Below are 19,841 nucleotides of genomic sequence, written 5' to 3' on the forward strand. Positions count from 1 at the left end.
TATTATGGCTGGTTTGATCTTTCACCCAGACCACTACAACTTTCTTCATATCAGCAAATGATTGGCTATCTTTCTTATCATTTGTGTGTTCACTGGAGTAGTTTCCTTCAAGAACGTTTACTTTGCATTCACAGCTTGTCTATCTGGCTTAAGAGGCCTAGCTTTCAGCCTATCTTGACTTTCAACATGCCTTCCTCACTAAGCTTAACCATTTCTAATTTTTGGTGTAGATTGAGATATAAGCAATTCTTCTCATTTGGCCTAATTTCCATATTGTTGAGCCTCATGGAATAGGGAAGCCCAAAGAAAGCAAGAGAGAGGGGAATGACGGGTTGATGGAGCAGTCAGAACACATGTAACACTTATTGCTTAACTCTGCTCTCTTATATTGCTGTGATTTGTGGTGCCTCCAAAACAACTATAATAGTAATATAAAAATCACTATCGCAGGTCGCCATAATATAACAATAATGAACAAGTTTGACATATTCCTATTATTAGCAAAATGTAACAGACACATGTGTGGTTAGTTGCTCAGTCATGTCCAGCTATTTGAGACACCTTAGACTGTAATATACCAGGCTCCTCTGTCCATGGGATTTTTCAGGCAAGAATATTAGAGTGGGTTGCATTTCCTTCTCCAAACAGAGACACAGAGTAAGCAAATTCCATTGAAAAATGGCACCAATAGACTTGCTCAATGCAGGTTTGCCACAAACCTTTTTCAATTTGTAAAAAACACAACATCAGACTTCCTTGGTGGTCCAGTGGTTAAGAATCCACCTTGCAATACAGGGAACATGGGTTTGATCCCCAGTCCAGAAAGATTCCGCATGCTGTTGCAGCCGCTAAGCCTATGTGCCATACTCCCTGAGCCACCTGCTCTTAGAGACTGCTCCGCAGTAAGAGAAGCCCCAAATCACCGCAGCTAGAGAAAGCTGACTCTCAGCAATGCAGACTGAGTGTGGCCAAAATTAAAAAGTAAATAAATAGACAAATAAATGTAATAAAAATTTTAAAAAACAGAGTATCTGTGAAGCTCAATAAAGTGAAGTGTGTTAACAAGGTGTGCCTGTTTAGGAACTGTGAATATTCTGGTGTGAGTCTTTATAGGCAAAATAATATTGTCTCTTTTAAAATGATGGATAAGGCTAGTGCCAGCCCACCAGGAAGGCCTGAAATCCTAGCCATCTGTCATCAGAAAGAAAGAAGTGGTACCAACTGAAAGAAAATTTCATTGCGTGAAAGCGGTTTTATTTAGATATTCTAGGTATCCTTTGTGAATTTTGCATCACTGAAAGATATAAGCAAAAGCTGTTTTTTACACTTTGTCCTGCGTTAGCTTGGCTTCGTGATCCTGCAATGAAAATTTTCTTTTATGGGTGGTTATGGGTTGTCAACATTTTCCTGAATGATATTTTAATGCAATTTAAACTTAATAGGGTTAGAAAATTTGTAACTATACACCTAACATTGTTATTCCCAAGATAACTTTAAGAAAATATTTTAATAGCTGATAGAAATAACAGATAGTCCATGCTAACTTTGCAAACTGCCAGTCATCCAGAGGATTAACATTGGAGGTGGAAAATGTGGTAAAGGGTAACGGCAATTTATTTGATTTCTTTGCTCTTCCCCAAGAAGGGACATGTGGTTAAAACCTGGATGAGTGGTGAAGACTTCAGGCCATTCTGTGAAACTGTTCTCTTGATTAAGCAATATCATTACAAATACAAGTGTTATTTCTAAGCACCTCCTATGTTTACTTCCCTTTTCTAGGTATCTCAAGAAATTAAACAAACAGAAAACAGATCTTAGACTTGGAGGGGAATTGTCATGTTCTGTCTAAACCACAGTAGAAAATAACTAGAATCCATTTGTCTTGTCATTCCTGCCTGTGGCTAAAGAGATACATTTATTTTGTGGAGTATGGGGACTAATATTTTATCATCTTTCTGCAGAATATGACTAATTTTCTAAAACAAAAACAACGCCCCCCCCAATCTAAATAGTAGTATCTCAAATTTCTCAATCACTTTTATCTTGATTGTGTTCTGAAAGCAATATGGATAACCTTCTGTAAACGTCTTTTGACCTCTGTAACATTTAGTATACTAAAAAGTTGTTAAATTTCAATATTATATTTCCTATTAAAGCCCAGTGAATAACAATAAACGAGAACACTGTGTGCATTGGACACAGCAGAGCTTGCTTTCTTTTGTCAATATTAGTTGAAAGATTGTAGAAAGCAGGTGAATTAGACTAGATTTTTAAAAACAATGTATCAATAATTGTACAAATAAAATGTGTTTACCTTTGGGAAGCATTAAGGTACCAGCTTAGGAAAACAGGCTATTCATTCCTCCTGTTCTTCAGCTTGAGTCTCCGTTGATGATTGTTCCTGCTGTCGTGGCCTGGTAACCTGCTGAGGTCTCAGGTGGAGAAGCCACAGTTGCCCAGCTGTTCTAGATAATCTGCAGAATTCATTGTCTATCTGCAGACACTGTAGAGGCTATCAGTATAGCCTTCTTTTAACAAATTTATACTACAAAGACAGACTTGCAAGGCAATCTTGTGAAAATCATTGTTCACACGTTAGAGGATTTTGGGCAAGGAGAGATTTACAAAGGGAATTACCCTGAGATTCTGGCAAAAATCAATCTCCCTTGTGCAATAAAACCCAAATTAACTGCCACAATTTTTTTTGGACAGAATTTTCAGGAGGACTTATTGAAAAAATAAGTAAATTGCATTCTTTCCAGGCATATTTAGAAAGCGAATTTTTATTGTAATTAAAGAGCTCATCCAAATTGTTATTCCTTATAGTTTTCTGTCATTCAGATCTTGGGCAGGAGTTTTAATTCCAGATATTAAATATTTATTGATATGTAGTCCTCTCTTGAGTTGCTTTCATAACCACCAAAGGATGGATCTGGGGCCAGGAAACTGTTACAGATTGTTAGTAGAATGATTTACTGGTATATAATTTGAAGAGAAGAAACCTGTAGAATATTAAGTATAGTGTATCTGTGGGAGAATTACCTAGTCCTATAAGATATTGCTTCCCTGGTGGCTCAGACATTAAAGAGTCCACCTGCAATGCAGGAGACCTGGGTTAGATCCCTTGGTTGGGAAGATTCTCTGGAGGAGGGCATGGAAACCCACTCCAGTATTCTTGCCTGGAGAATCCCCATGGACAGAGGGGCCTGACGGGCTACAGTCCATGGGGTTGTGAAGATTTGGACATGACTGAGTGACTAAGCACAGCACATAAGATATTGCACCCCAAGTTGTAGCTTTTATTATTTGTGTTCATGGGCTCCTGCATGTGGGTGTGTGAGCATGCATGTAGCTGTGTGTACACACACACACACACATGCACACACAGTTTGTGTAGTTATGACAGTAGGGATAACAATGCTATATTTATTCAGTTTTAAAAAAGAGTAGGGGATTTTCATAAATAAAACTTTAATATTGGTGTCAGTGAGCTATACTCATGGGAATGCGAAGTGTAGAATTGGGTCTTTTAATACTAGTTCCCAGATTGGAATGCTTTCCAAAGTCAGACTGAACCCTCTTCTAAAGCAAAGGAAGATATTTACCTTAAGAAGCTAAGGCACAGGAACTCGATTGGAGACTGTTTGCTGCACAAATAGATGCTAATGCAGCGGAATGTGATTTGCGTCAGTCTGCTCCTAAATACATCAATTTTCTCTTTTGGTATTCCAAATGCTCAATTAAATTCTTCAATTTATTTTTCCCTAAGGAGAATAACTTGAACACAGAATTAGTTCCAGCTGAAGCAAGACTATGTTAACCTGTTATTTCTGGGCTGCATTTGTGTATTTTGTATACTAGTTTGAAAATGATTCAATAATGAATTTGCAGATCATGACACAAAGTATACCATTAATGCACTGAACTTCATGGTTAAATGAGCACTGAGTTTTAAGTGAGTATTATCTTTTAATGGTTTATAATTAAGATTTTCCTAACTATATATTTTTATAATACATTTCTTTCTGAACCATTTTTGTATTGCATATACTTCTAAAAAAAACCACACTAAAAGAAAAAAGAAGGATTTAACATTAAGACCCAGGAGTAAGGCTCTGCAATTTGGAGATACAAGAAATACATTAGATCTGGCTCTTTTTTTATAAAGCTAATGGTAAAGAGTTAGGATTTTATTTCATAAACTAAAGGGAATTGTTATCATTTGGATAGTACCTTGGAAAATGTTTACCACTCTTTGTGAAACATTCATATTCTACAATATGTTGTATATTGAGTTAACAGATTTATGTGGCAATAAAGGAGTAGAAAAATAATATAATGAAGAATCATTTATCATTGAAATAAATTCTCCTTTTGAGAGCTCATATTGGAAAATTTGAGATAGAGTGATGTAAACAATATCTATAAACACTGAATTTATTATAGAAATGATGAATTATCATTTTTATGAAATCAAAATAAAAGGCCAAGAAGAGACAGTTTGAAGTGATAAAAATCAAGGCCACTGCCTCTTATGCCCACCCCATTTAGATAGCCAATGAACTTGAGTCCTTTCTTTAGTCTCTGATGAGGTATACATATATATACACACACAAGCAAAATATCTCTTTATAATTTAGCTATGAAAAGTAAGTTGATAACAGTAATATATAAAATTATATATACATTATTATTTATAGCAAATATACATATTAAAAGAGTCTCCAGAGACCTATTACATATGATATGTAGACATTGTTTGGATCCTGATTCAAATACCAGGTCTAAAAGGACAGTTTTGAGATAACTGGGAAAATTAAACATGAATTAAAATGTATACAGTATTAAGATTTCAGTAATTTTGTTGAGTTTAATAATAGAACAGTGATTTTGTTTTTTTAAAAATCTCTTTTTTGATGTAAATACTGACATAATTGTAGGAGAAATGATATGATATCTGGACTTGCCTTTAAAATATTCTGGAAAAATTTTGGAAGGAGGTTGATGAAACAAGATGACAAAGTTGGTGGCTGCTGAAGCTGGGCAAAACCATTTAAAATCTTCTGTAATGAAAAGTTGACAAAAAAATAGAGCACTCACATATGCATGTACACAATCAAGTATTATTTTAAAAGTAATCATCCTGAAAGGTCTTGAGCTCATTCTATACTCATTCTAATGGTATCCCTGGTAGTTAAAATGGCTCTGAGACACTTACTTTGAAATTATGTTCATAGCACTGTAATTCTCAGTGTGGACCACATGGTTCACATCAGAATTTGGGTTTTCAGGCGAGCCAGGTAGAGTAGGGAGTCCTTTGTCAGCAAACACACAGCATCCAAAGGCAAAAGAAAATTTTAACTCAGAGTATACTTAGAAAATTAGTAGTTTAAACAGGGGGAAAATCATGGCTAATGCCCAGTTAAAAGAGCCACAGGAGAATCGAGTTCTGGATTCAAGATCTTTAAGTTGGAAGTAGGGTTGAGATTGACATAAGGCTGAAAAATACTGCTGAGCTCAAGCTAAGTTATGTCATACTCCTCAATAATAATGAACACCAGTAGGCTCATTACCATAGGTGAACTGGGGGGTGGGCAGGAGATGAGCAGAAGAGCCAGCACAGGAAAATCAGGATAGTTTACTCCAGAACTGCACCTCCCTTTTAAGCCCAGATTATATCACCCAGTGAGGACATCTGCTTGTAACCATTGGACTTGGCTCTGAATGCTTTTTATTTTCACCAATTAGATACACTCTGAAGAGAGAAGTTTTGTTACTATGGACAATATTCAAAAGAATGTCATGGGTTCCAAAGACCATTCTAAAATAAGAGTTGCAAAAAAACCCAAAAACTGGCCAACAGAATCCTTGAAATAAACATATAGCTTCTTTTCTTTACAAGGACAAAACCTGTTTACATAATGTAAAAATTCTGCTCTATTTGTTAAAAAGTCAGTTGTTATTGATTTGTAATTTTTCATTTAAAGATGGTAAAATTGAACGGCATAACTACATTCTAATAATTCACAGGAAAAGGAGTGTGTATATGTGTGTGTGAGAGAGAGAGAAAGAGACAGACAGACTCGCACGCACACGCACGCACGCACAGACGCAGAGGCCTTTACTTTTAGCTCTTTGAGCAGCTGGGACGTTCTACTCCTTTGCTTCCTCCTCTCATGTAATCTATCTTGGTTCTTATAACAATTGATTCTGTCACGGATTCATGTAAGAAGCACGGCCTCCTCTATTCTAGCTGTCCCCAACCTCTTTCACATCAGGGACCTGTTTTGTGGAAGAAAATTTTTCCACAGACATGGGAGGAAGGATGATTTGGGGATGATTCAAGCCTATTACATTTATCGTGCACTTTATTTCTATTATTTTTACATCAGCTCCACCTCAGATCATCAGGCATTAGATTCTGGAGGTTTGGGGACCCGTGCTCTGAAAGATTGGCTTATTCATTCATTAAATGCCATCAACCTTGCTATATCCCACAGCATGAGACCACTGTCCCTGACCATTAGGAACACTAAGAATAAATGCAGTCACTTCCTCTCTTCCCCTTGGGGCTCATGACTACCTAGCCACACAAAGATGAGGATGGAGGTGAAAAGCGCAAAGCTTCTGTTGAAACACACACCCCCACTCACATGCTACATGGATGAACAAAGTGCCTTATAACTAGAGTCTGAACAGAAATCATTGCAAAGGTGCCCTTGATCCTGCAGGTCCCTTTGTGGTCACCGCCTACATGAACTGGAGATTGCTCTACTAGCCATACTACCAGGCGGACAGATGGGAGGAAGACAGGAGCAAACACTGCTTCTCCTTCTTTGTAGTTCTCACAACCCCACTGTTCGCCTGACATCTGACACAATGAATGCATTATCAAGTCATTAGCCCTCATCAAATATGTGATGCCTGGATCTTCTGTCAGTCAGCCTAGTATAGATTCAGAAGAGTAGTTAAGTGGTAATGGATTTGCTTTAGGCATTTCACAACCTATTGGTCCTAATTAGCCTGAAAACGGGTTGCTATAGACAACCTGGAAATTTAAATAATGCATTTGTTCTCATATATTCTTCCAAAACAAGTCAGCAAGAACCTAAAACAAAAGGAAGACCAGAGCGATGTCTTAAGGCAATATTGGAATTTGCTTTTTCAAAACGTGGGGCCAAAACCACACTGAATTTTTATGTGCAGCTGATAGTTTGACTTGGCAAACCCTAAAATGGTATTCAGAATATAGAACATGCAATAAGCTTACACCATGTATTACCTGAACAATGTGGTTGCAAAAGACATTTGAATTGATCACCAGAAATGAAAAGGCCAAACCATAGAAAAGCACAGATTCTCTGAACAAGGGGTGGGGTCTGAAACCAGCATGGGTCCCGTGATGTTAACCTGGAAAATAAGAGCAGAGGGGTCATTTTGACACGAGATTTAATGAGCTACAAGAAAGCGGTGCCACAGTGGAGATCCTCTGAAGTACCCACAACTCTCAGAAGGCAACGTTTGGAGAGACATACAAACGTTTACAATAGTCAATAGGAACCGTGGCAACCGTGGCAAAAGCATTCATTAAAGCTGCTGCAGTTTCTTGCAATCTAGTGAGGCTGAGTTTTCAGATAATTGTAGTACGGTAAATGCAGTAAAGAAACTAAAGCTATTTGTCTCATATGCAGGCCAATTTTCCATGCACAATCAAATTTGACTTCTTATGTTCCCTAACAGCTGCTCTAAACCCACTGAGGATTCGGAAGTCGTGGTACAATATTAGTAAGAAAATTAGAGGGGCAGCAAATTGCAAGTCGTCTTCTGAGCAACACAGTAGGAGGTCAGTTAACAGTAAATACCCACAGCCTGTGTGCACACACTCATGTTTCCTAGGAGAGTCTAAGCAAAATATTGCCTTCAGGTATCCACTCTTAGGAGCTTTTGCATAACAGGAACCAAGATGCTGATAGCAAGGAATGAAATTCTGATGCTAAAGAAGGAGCCCCAAGGCTCAGAACAAAGCCCTCTAGGAAAACAGAGGTAAACTTATTTAAAAAGTAAACAGTCTAATTATTCATTCATCATATATTTATCGGGGACCTTTTTTCTGTCACTTTGGTTAGGCTCTGGGGATGTCATAGTGAGAAAATACAGACTTTGTTCCTGATCTCATGAAGTTTAAAACTAGGAGACAAATTCTAATGAAAATAGTCACATAAATAAATGTGCTTTTACAAACAGTGAAATTGCTTTGAAGTAAATGTACCTGATACTACGAAAGCAAATAATAGAAGACACTGAGCTTGACTGGAAAGGGTGATGAGGGAATATGAGGGATGACTAGAAATTCTAGAGAAGAGGAATTCAATAAAACTCCCGTTGGAAGGGAAAGTATGTGCAAAGAGCCTGTGGCCTGAGGAGCATAGGGCTTTAAGAAATGTAAGAGCCAGGATATTTGCTGGACAGAGAGCAAGAAGCAAGATGTGAAAAGAGAGGGAGACACATAGGTAGACACTAGACCATGCAGGCCCCAAGAATTTTTTATTTTAAAAAACAATGGGAAATTGTTGAAATTTAGGCAGAGGAATGACATAAGCTTGTTGAAATGGTCACTCTGGATAGACTGGAGAATGGATTGGAAGAAGTTAAGATTTGCTATAGCCAGTGGTGCCATAAAGAGAATGGCAGTTTGGACAAGGATGGTAATGAGGTACCTGGAGGGCCATGAACAATTCAGGGGGACACATTTAGGAGGTACAGTACATAGGAGTTAATACAAGTTTAGATGTGGGGGTGGCGTATGAGAGGAAGCTGTTGAGGACGCCTTGAGATTCTGACTTCCGTAATAGGATGGAAAAGGCATGATTTCCTTGGACAAAAACCTTGGAAAAGTAACTGGTTTATTATACATTTGTTTAGGGGCATATATGGAGATTGGAAGTAATTTTGATGCATGCAAGTGGAAGTTTTTGACTCCAATTAGATATTTGATTCTGGATCTAAGACAGGACATATGTAAATTTGTGTGTCATTCATATGTAGCTGATAACTGAAGCTAGGGGTGTGCATGAAATCATCAATAGAAAGAGTAGAAAGTGAAAAGGGTAGATAGCTACAATTGAGCCTGGAGGAACTGTATTTAATACAGGGAAGCCCCATATTTAGTACAGTGGCTCCCAAAGCATAACCCCCAGACCAGCAGTATACAAATCACTTGGGAATCCATTGGAAAAGCAAACAGAGCTACTGGAACCTAAAACTCTGGGAGTGGAGCTCAGCCAGTGGAGCTCATCATGTCCAGATGATTTTGTATGTGCACACTCAAGGAAGGGTTAGGGCTAACCCTGACCATTGATAACGGAAAGGTGGAGGATGCGTCAGTAAGATGATAGAGACTGAGCTGCTTGCCAGGTGGTGAAAGGAAAAATCACGCATCATTAGAGTCTTTGGGGAAAGGGATGGAAAAATTCAAGGAGAAGGTCAAGATCAAAAGAGTTAAGTGTCGTTGGGAGATCAAGTGAAATGGAGATCACTTTTGGCTTTAGGAAAACTGTTTTATTCTAAAGATGGAGATGGAAATATGCTAGAGAGTACTGAGGAGTGAGTGGGAGGGGAAGAAAAGGGATAAGTACTAACAACTCTTTTTTAAATATTTATTTTTATCCATTTATTTGGCTGCTCCAGGTCTTAGTTGCATCACTCGGGATCTTTGGTTTTCACAGCAGCAAGTGGGATTTTTAGTTGTGGCAGGCAAACTCCTGGTTGTGGCAGGTGGGATCTAGTTCCCTGATCAGGGATTGAACTCAGGCCCCTATGTTGGGAGCATGGAGTCTAGACCACTAGGCCACCAAGAAAGTCGAGACAACTCTTTTTCAAGGTTCAAATATGCTCTGGATCTGGAGGAGAAAGTGGGGGTGTGTTATAAACATGTTTAAATGCTGATAGAAAAGAGCAGATTGAGAGACTACAGAAGAGGTAGTCTAGCAAATCAGCTCTGAGCATCCTTGGAAAAGCAGAGGGCTGGGTTCAACAGCCCAGATAGAAATACGGCATCCAGGTCAGTATGCCTTGTTTAAGGGATGAGTCAAGAACCTGTCTCACACCACCCTCTCCCTTGCTCACTGTGCTCAGGCCACATGAGCTTCTTTTTTATCATAGTTACTTGAACATGTAATAAACCCGTCTCTTTGGGAACGTGGTTCTGGCTTTCTCTCTTGATCTTTCCATGACTGATTCACTCTAGACATCTGAGTCGTACCTAAAATGTCTCTTCCTTACAGAACACTGTATCTTTTTTTAAAATTTGTTTTTAAATTGAAGGATAGTTGCTTTACAGAATTTTGTTGTTTTTTGTCAAACATAAATCAGCCATAGGTATACATATATCTCCTCCCTGTTGAACCTCCCTCCCATCTCCCTCCCATCCCACCCTTCTAGGTTGATACAGAGCCCCTGTTTGAGTTTCCTGAGCCATACAGAAAATTCCTATTGGCTATCTATTTTACATATGTTTCTATTTACATAAGTTTTACATATGTTGTCTATTTTACATAGGTTTCCATGTTACTTTTTCCATACATCTCACCCTCTCCTCCCTTCTCCACGTCCATAAATCTATTCTCTATGTCTGTTTCTCCCTTGCTGCCCTGTATTCTTCAGTACCATTTTTCTAGATTCCATGTATATGCATTAGATTACGATATTTATCTTTCTTTTTCTGGCTTATTTCATTCTGTGTAATAGGTTCTAGGTTCATCCACCTCATTAGAACTCACTCAAATTTGTTCCATTTTACGGCCGAGTAATATTCCATTGTGTATATGTACCGCCACTTCTTTATCCATTCATCTGTCAGCGGACCTCTAGGTGGCTCCCACGTTCTAGCTATTGTAAATAGTGCTGCAGTGCACAATGGGATGCGTGTGTCTTTTTCAATTTTGGTTTCCTCGGGGTATATGCCTAGGAGTGGGATTGCTGGGTCATATGGTGGTTTTATTCCTAGTTTTATAAAGGAATCTCCATATCATCTTCCATAGTGGCTGTATCAATTTATATTCCCACCAACAGTACGAGAGGGTTCCCTTTTCCCCACACCCTCTCCAACATTTATTGTTTGTAGACTTTTTGATGAGGGACATTCTGACTGGTGTGAGGTGATATCTCATTGTAGTTTGGATTTGCATTTCTCTAATAATGAGTGATGCTGAGCATCATTTCACGTGTTTGTTAGCCATCTGTATGTCTTCTTTGAAGAAATGTCTTTTTAGGTCTTTCTCCCAATTTTTGATTGGGTTGGTTGTTTTTCTGGTATTGAGTTGTATGAGCTGCTTGTATGTTTTGGAAATTAATCCTTTGTCAGTTGTTTCATTTGCTATTATTTTCTCCCATTCTGAGAGTTGTCTTTTCACCTTGCTTATAGTTTCCTTTGCTGTGCAAAAGTTTTAAGTTAATCAGGTCCCACTTATTTTTGTTTTTATTTCAAGGTGGGCCATAGAGGAACTTGCTTTGATTTATGTCACTGAGTGTTCTGCCTGTTTTCCTCTAAGAGTTTTATAGCTTCTGGTCTTACATTTAGGTCTTTAATCCATTTTGAGTTTATCTTTGTGTATGGTGTTAGGAAGTGTTCTAATTTCATTCTCTTACATGTAGCTGTCCAGTTTTCCCAGCACCATTTATTGAAGAGGCTGTCTTTGCCCCATTGTATATTCTTGCCTCCTTTGTTAAAAATAAGGTACCCATAGGGGTATGGGTTTATTTCTGGGCTTTCTATCTTGTTCCATTTGTTCATATTTCTGTTTTTGTGCCAGTACCATTTTGTCCTGATGACTGTATCTTTGCAGTATAATCTGAAGTCAGGAGAGTTGATTCCTCCAGCTCCATTCTTCTTTCTCAAGACTGTTTTGGCTGTTCAGGATCTTCTGTGTTTCCACATGATTTGTGAAATTTTTTGCTTTAGTTCTGTGAAAAATGCCATTGGTTATTTGCTAGGGATTGCACTGAATCTGTAGATTGTGTTTGGTAGTATAGTCATTTTCACAATATTGATTCTTCCTACCCAGGAACATGGAAAATCTCTCCATCTATTTATATTGTCTTTGATTTCTTTCATCAGTGTCTTATAATTTTCTGTGTACAGTTCTTTTGTCTCCTTGGGTAAGTTTATTCCTAGATATTTTATTCTTTTTGTTGCAATGGTGAATAGGATTGATTCCTTAATTTTTCTTTCTGATTTTTCATTGTTAGTATATAGAAATGCAAGTGAATTCTGTGTATTGATTTTGTATCCTGCAACTTTGCTAAATTCACTGATTAGCTCCAGTAATTTTCTGATACTATCTTTAGGGATTTCTATGTACAGTATCATGTCATCTGCAAACAGTGAGAGGTTTACTTCTTTTTTCCAATCTGGATTCCTTTTATTTCTTTTTCTTCTCTGGTTGCTGTAGCTAGGACTTCCAGAACTATGTTGAATAATAGTGGTGCAAGTGGATACCCTTGTCTATTCCTGATCTTAGGGGGAATGCTTTCAGTTTTTCAGATTTGAGAATAATGTTTGCTGCAGGCTTATCCGGGGAAGGCAATGGCAACCCACTCCAGTACTCTTGCCTGGAAAATCCCATGGACAGAGGAGCCTGGTAGGCTGCAGTCCATGGGGTCGCTGAGTCGGACACGACTTCACTTTCACTTTTCACTTTGATGCATTGGAGAAGGAAATGGCAACCCACTGCAGTGTTCTTGCCTGGAGAATCCCAGGGATGGGGGAGCCTGGTGGGCTGCTGTCTATGGGATCGCAGAGTTGGACACAACTGAAACGACTTAGCAGCAGCAGCAGGCTTATCATATATGGCCTTTACTGTGTTGAGGTAGGTTCCTTCTATGCCCATTTTTTGAAGAGTTTTAATCATAAATGGGTGCTGAATTTTGTCAAAGGCCTTTTCTGCATCTATTGAGATGGTCATATGGTTTTTATCTTTCAGTTTGTTAATATGGTGTGTCACATTGATTGTTTTGCATATATTGAAGAATCCTGGCATCCCTGGAATAAACCTTACTTGATCATGGTGTATGAGCTTTTTGATGTGTTGCTGAATTCTGTTTGCTAAAATTTTGTTGAGGATTTTTGCATCTATGTTCATCAGTGATATTGGCCTGTAGCTTTCTTTTTTTGTGTTGTCTTTGGTTTTGGTCTCAGGGTGATGGTGGCCTTGTAGAATGAGTTTGGAAATGTTCCTTCCTCTGCAATTTTTTGAAGGAGTTTTAGAAGGATAGGCATTAGCTCTTCTCTAAATGTTTGATAGAATTCTCCTGTGAAGCCATCTGGTCCTGGGCTTTTGTTTTTTGGGAGATTTTTGATCATAGCTTCAATGTCCATGCTTGAAATTGGGCTGTTCATAGTTTCTATTTCTTTATGGTTCCATCCTAGAAGCTTGAACTTTTCTAAGAATCTGTCCATGTCTTCCAGGTTGTCCATTTCTTCCAGGTGGTCCATTTTATTGTCATAGAGTTGTTCATAAGAGTCTCTTATAATCCTTTGTATTTCTACATTGTCTGTTGTAACCTCTCCTTTTTCTTTAGTAATTTTGTTGATTAGATTCTTCTTTTTTTTTTCCTTGATGAGTCTGGCTAAAGGCTTGCCAATTTTTTTTTTATCTTCTGAAAGAACCAGCTTTTAGTTTTATTAGTCTTTACTGTTATTCTTTCTTTCATTTCTTTTTCATTTATTTCTGCTCTGATCTTTGATTTCTTTAGTTTTACTAATTTGGGGATTTTTTTGTTCACCTTTTCCAGTTGTTTTACATGTAAAGTTAAGTTGTGTCTTCAATGTTTTTCTTGTTTCTTGAGGTAGGATTGTATTGCTATAAACTTCCCTCTTAGAACTGCTTTTGCTGCATCCCATAGGTTTGAGTTGTCCTGTTTTCATTGTCATTTGTTTCTAGAAATGTTTTGATTTCCCTTTTGATTTATTAACCTGTTGGTTATTTAGAAATGTATTGTTTAAGCTCCATGTATTTGTGTTTTTTACAGTTTTTTTTTCCTTGTAATTGATATCTAGTCTCATAGTATTGTGGTCAGAAAAGATGCTTGATATGATTTCAATTTTCTTAAATTTACTGAGGTTTGATTTGTGACCCAAGATGTGGACTATCCTGGAGAATGTTCCATGTGCACTTGAGAAGAAGATGTATTCTTTTGCATTTTGATGGAATGTCCTGAAGAAATCAATGAGATCCATCTCATCTAATGTATCATTTAAGACTTGTTTCCTTATTAATTTTGTTTTGATGATCTGTCTATTGGTGTGAATGGGGTGTTATGGAAGTCTCACTATTATTGTGTTACCGTCAATTTCTCCTTTTACGTCTGTTAGTGCTTGTCTTATGTGTTGAGGTGCTCTTATGTTGAGTGCATAGATATTTACAATTGTTATGTCTTTCTCTTGGATTGATCCCTTAATCATTATGTAGTGTCCTTCCTTATCTTTTGTAATCTTATTTATTTTAAGGTCTATTTTGTCTGATGTGAGGATTGCTACTCCAGCTTTCTTTGCTTCCCATTTGTGTGGAATATATTTTCCCATCCTGTCACTTTCAGTCTATATGTGTCTTGAGGTTTGAAGTGAGTTTCTTGTAGACAGCATATATATGGGTCTTGTTTTTGTATCCATTCAGCCAGTCTGTGTCTTTTGGTTGGAGCATTTAATCCATTTACATTTAAAGTAATTATTGATATATATGTTCCCATTTTCTGGAGAAGGAAATGGCAACCCACTCCAGTGTTCTTGCCTGGAGAATCCCAGGGACAGTGGAGCCTGGTGGGCTGCCATCTATGGGGTCACACAGAGCTGGACATGACTGAAGCGACTTAGCAGCAGCATGTTCCTATTGCCATTTTCTTAATTGTTTGGGGTTGATATTGCAGATCCTTTTCTTCTCTTGTATTTCTTGACTTCATAAGTCCTTTTAACATTTTTTGTAAAGCTGGTTTGGTGGTACTGAATTCTTTAAACTTTTGTTTGTCTGAAATTGCTTTCTCTGTCAATTTTTAATGAGATACTTGCCAGGTACAGTAATCTTGGTTGTAGATTTCTCCCTTTCAGTACTTGAAATATATCCTGCCATTCCTTTCTGGCCTGCAGAGTTTCTGCTGAAAGATCAGAAACCCCATAAAGTACGTTACTTGTTGTTTTTCCCTTCCTGCTTTTAATATTCTTTCTTTGCGTTTAGTCTCTGTTAGTTTGATTAGTATGTGTGTTGGTGTGTTTCTCCTGGGGTTTATCCTGTATGGACTCCTTGTGCCTCTTGGAATTGATTATTTTCTTTTCCATGTTGGGGAAATTTTCAACTATAATCTCTTCAAAAAATTTCTCATACCCTTTCTTTTTCTCTTCTTCTTCAGGGACCCCTATAATTTGAATGTTGGTGCATTTGATATGGTCCCAGAGGTCTCTGGGACTATCCTCAGTTCTTTTCATTCTTTTTACTTTATTCTGCTCTTCAGAAGTTATTTCCTCTATTTTATCTTTCAGCTCAATGATTCATTCTTCTCCTTCAGATATTCTGCTCTTGATTCCTTCTAGAGTATTTTTAATTTCAATAATTGTGTTGTTTGTCTCTGTGTGTTTATTCTTTAATTCATCTAGGTCTTTGTTAATTGAGTCTTGCTTTTTTCCCATTTTGTTTTCAAGGGTTTTGATCATCTTTACTATCATTATTCTGAATTCTTTTTCAGATAGCTTATCTATTTCTTCTTCATTTATTTGGACTTCTGTGTTTCTAGTTCATTCATTTGTGTAGTATTTCTCTGCCTTTTCATTATTTTTTTTTAACTTATTGTGTTTGAGGAGTCCTTTTCCAAGGTTTCAAGTTTGAATTCCTTCTTCCTTTTGGTTTCTGCCCTCCTAAGGTTAGTCTTGTAGTTTATGGAAGCTTCATATAGGGTGAGATTTATATGGGTTTTTTTTTGTTGTTGTTGTTTTTCCTCTGATGGGCAAGGCTGAGGGAGGTGGTAATCCTGTCTGCTAATGATTGGGTTTTGTTTTTTGTTTGTTTGTTGTTTAGATGAGGCGTCCTGTGCAGGGTGCTAGTGCTAGTTGGGTGATGCGGGGTCTTGTATCCAAGTGGTTTCCTTTGCGTGAGTTCTCACTATTTGATACTCCCTAGGGTTGGTTCTCTGGTAGTCTAGGCTCTTGGAGTCAGTGCTCCCACTCCAAAGGCTCACGACTTGACCTCTCCCAAGTATTGGGAAGCCGGTTCCTTGTTCACAAGGCTCCAACCCCCTGGTGCTGCCACTCAGTGTTACTCAGGAGACACTCCCAGTAACCCATTTTGTTGGCTCTTCTCTGACTGAGTCCTCCTTCCTAGTGACAAGCTCCATTGCCAAGGGGATGGATGTGATGTCACAATCAGGAGCACTCGCCCTGGAAGTGGTCTGGACTCTCTGTACCCACTGCAACCAAGAGACAGCCTGGGTGCCGTGTCCCAGCCTTTCCTGGGAGGGGAAGGGGAAGATGTGAGAAGGTCAGAACACTGTGTCTTAATGTTGCCTGCTTTGATGGCCATCCCCAGTTGTAGCCTAAGCCAGTATCCTGTCATTCTTCACAACTGCACTTTTCCCTCCCTTCAATTATTTATTTATTCTCTGGTAGGTAATTCCAACCACTTACCTGGTGTCTCAGATGGTAAATAATCTGCCTGCAGTGCAGGACACCCGGATTCAATCCCTGGGTCAGAAAGATCCCCTGGAGAAGAGAATGGCACCCACTCCAGTATTCTTTCCTGGAAAATCCCATGGACAGAGGAGCCTGGTGGGCTACAGTGACTACATGGGACAGAAGGATTTTTTCCTGTTTCCAGATTTAGCTCTGGTTTTCAGAACAATATGTGGAGTATGGTAGGCATTTTATAAACATTTGTTGATGGAAAGAATAGAGTGAGTGCAGATAAATCTACCTTTTACATTTGATGAAGGGAGGTAGAAGGGTTTCCTTTCACTAGATTTTACTTTCTCTCAAAGGAATAAAAGGCGAGTCATCATCTAAGGACAAAGGTCAGGGGAAATCAGGGCTATTATTTTACTAAAGAATGGAGAAGGGGCTTCCCAGTTGGCACTAGTGGTAAAGAACCCACCTGCCAGTGCAAGAGAAATAAGAGACATGAGTTCTATCCCTGAGTCAGGAAGACCCCCTGGAGGAGGGCATGGCAACCCATTCCAGTATCCTTGCCTGGAGAATCCCATGGACACAGTAGCCTGGTGGGCTACAGTCCACGGGGTTGCAGACTCGGACACAACTGAAGCAACTTAGCATGATTGTAGAAAGTTTCTATCCAGAGTGAATTCCAGGTGGTGCTGAGAGCCATTTGAGGAAGATAACCAATGACCGTGAACTTAGGGTGATGCAGGTGGTTCTGCTGAGTGACTCTCTCCAGGGGTGCTCAGTTACATAGAGGAAATCTGGAAAACACAGGCGGTTAGGTACATCAGGGCTGGTATTTTTCCCAGTATGATGGACTTCAGGGCCTGACAAGGCTAGAGGGTCATAGCAGAAATAGTTGAGTAGGCAACATGAATGTTTGAAAAGCTGTGCCCATGACCAGGATGTCTTGTTTTGAGTCACAGCTTCCATGATCACAGAAGGCGAAGGCAGAGGTGGAAGAAGTCATTAGAAAAGGTCAGTGAATCGAGTTTTCCTAAAATGTTTTGAGGGCCTGAAATGTCTTATAAAACCATTAGATATTTCAAATCATGATATAAAATACGTCACTAAAAAAAAAGCCAGATAAAAATTGCCTTGTAAATCCTAAACCATGAGTGTAATGTATTACCATGAGCGTAATCTGTTACTATCACAGTAGATGCCATTTTTATGTAGGCCTGAAAGTTCATCTCTGAATTGTAAATGATAAAGTGAAACCTCATTACCTCATTCCACTAATGAAGAATTAGTGATAATTTGATTACCAGCTGGGCTAATACTTTGTTTAATTAATGAAAAAGCTACAGACTAAGAAGAAATGGGTTTGTATATTGACTTTGTCACTTTTTCTGTGTGTGTGGTCTGCGACTAGCTTCTTAATGTTACTGAATCTCTGTTTTTTTGCATCTGTATAAAGGAGGGAAAATTAAATGTTTCACAGCATTGTCCTAAGGATTAAATGAGGACATGTAGGTGAAAGTGTCTGTAAACAATAAACCCCCGACAAAAAGGCCTTTTTACAGTCTACAGAAAAGATATCCGCTAAGGAAATTAACATTCTAATAAGACCTCAATCAAATGCTTATCTTATTACAAATTTTTAATCATCTTAGAAGCACTGTTTACAAATAACATAAAATTATAATTACATAAAGTGGACCAAAAAGAACTGCCATGTTTTGCCAACTCTACTTGAAATTAATGAAAACACATTTGTTCAAAATAGTTTATAAAAATGCCTTATAATCCTGATTTCTCCTGATGTTAGAGGCTATTTTATCAGAGCATAATTTTATGTTATTTTAAAATGTTGCAATTCTAGCATAAAAACCATGGTGTGTGTGTGTGTTTGCCCTCATGCATGTATAGTTTGCACATTATACCTGTAACTTCTGTAACATTTTTTCTTGTCAGATCAAAGTTGATACCTATATTTATAATCCTCACCCAGACCGGTTTAGTTATGGGAGCACAATTTCCTATATCAATGAAAACATTGATTGATGAAACTTTATTAACATCTGTAGCATGACCAGATAGTTAAAGTCATAACATAAAATACATAACTGAAAATAAGGAGACAGCATTACTACGTAAAATAGACATAAATTATTTTGCTGTATTTTTATAGTGTTTTTCTTATTTTTAGGGAGCTACACATTGACCCAAACCTAGTGTTTGGTGTTGTGAGCAGGAGAGAAGTGGAAGAGGTCATTTATTCAGATATTAATATCAAGATGTGAGGACAAACCTCTCATTTTTACAGTGTGACCAAGGTTATAAAATATCTCCAAATCTGTTTACTGACTTGACAACACCTATATATCGAGTTGGCCAAAAAGTTTGTTCCCATCTTACGGAAAAACCTTAATGAGCTTTTTGGCCAACCCAGTACCTCCCCTGCACTGGCTTCAGCTGTTGGCTCAATGGGGGTGTAATTGAAAACAGGTTAGGTGCTTCGTTTCTTGAAAAATTATGTCTGTATCTGCTCTCCAGTGTGTGTTGCCCAGGCACTGCCAAGTGAAGATGCCGTTTGAAAGTTCTATGAACACTTGTTTTGATTGCTTACGTTTAGGTTGTCTCAAGCTATTAAGAGAAGGAAGCTATGTTTCTTTCCACATCAACTCACTGAAGTCTGAGCTTACTTACCATCAAGTGAAAATGGAATTTAATTGGTGGCCGCTGAGAAAGCTCAACAAAAACTCACCAGTATGATTTCCTGAGCTATGGATGCTTTCTGACTTAAACTTGACAGGATGCTAGTAAATGTGAGCCAATTTTCAGTAAACATTCTGTTATTCTAAAATTTTTGGTCAGGAAATTCTTAATTTATGTTTTTTCCTCCACCTGTTTTGGAAAACATCACTCAGGGACAATACAGATCATTGTACCATAGACCCGAGGAAGGGAAGTAGAATATTCAAATGTTATAATAGAGGAAAAACAGGTCAAACACAATAATGTTTGTAACAATGATGCACATTTTGTTTTCTTCAAGTTGGGTATAGATTAGGAAATGTAATTAGGTAGACTATTACTTTCCTATTCATTCTGCCCCGTGATTGAAAAAGGCAACAATTTTAATTCTTTCATGTTTTTTCCATCTTGTTTTGGAAGAGCCTAGAAGTCAGAGCCCAGCTATGAG

General features: G+C 38.1%; 1 long non-coding RNA gene across 1 annotated transcript; it reads left to right on the top strand.

Moving 5' to 3' along the window:
• The first annotated feature begins 16,375 nt into the window (after window positions 1–16,375).
• LOC133247149 (uncharacterized) lies at window positions 16,376–19,470 on the top strand. The gene is made up of 3 exons (XR_009736277.1): window positions 16,376–16,644; window positions 17,620–17,671; window positions 19,272–19,470. It is a non-coding gene; the product is annotated as an uncharacterized LOC133247149 (long non-coding RNA).
• The last annotated feature ends 371 nt before the right edge of the window (window positions 19,471–19,841 follow it).

This window comes from Bos javanicus, chromosome 5 (assembly GCF_032452875.1).
Source record: "Bos javanicus breed banteng chromosome 5, ARS-OSU_banteng_1.0, whole genome shotgun sequence".
Taxonomy (NCBI): domain Eukaryota; kingdom Metazoa; phylum Chordata; class Mammalia; order Artiodactyla; family Bovidae; genus Bos; species Bos javanicus.